We start from the raw sequence: 423 nt of genomic DNA on the forward strand, positions 1-423 counted from the left end.
TTGACTTAATAATAACGGACCCTGTTCTGCCTATAGGTGTTGTTTTGGGTAGTTACCTTAAGCTGCCAATGGTTTTCAATGTGCGTTGGGTTAATACTGGAGAGGGCCATTTGACCATAGCTCCCTCTCCAGTCTCCTATGTTCCTGTAAAAAAAACACAAAAAAACACCAAAAAAACAAACAAAAGATTTGGGACAGAGTGGGGCTGCCCCCCCGAGGGAACTCAAAGACAAAATTGGTCCTCACCAGCCAGATATCGCGGCAAGCTCCAAAGACAGCAAGTCAGTTCAGGAGGGAAATAGCGCTGGAACGACTTGAGTAGGCGGAGTTAATGAAAACGTGCTGTTAACGAAACTATAGATAGAATGTAACATTTCTTGGTTCTTTTACAAAATCCATCTGATCGTGAAGTCATTCCCCTGA

Source organism: Etheostoma spectabile, chromosome 19 (genome assembly GCF_008692095.1).
Source record: "Etheostoma spectabile isolate EspeVRDwgs_2016 chromosome 19, UIUC_Espe_1.0, whole genome shotgun sequence".
Lineage (NCBI taxonomy): Eukaryota > Metazoa > Chordata > Actinopteri > Perciformes > Percidae > Etheostoma > Etheostoma spectabile.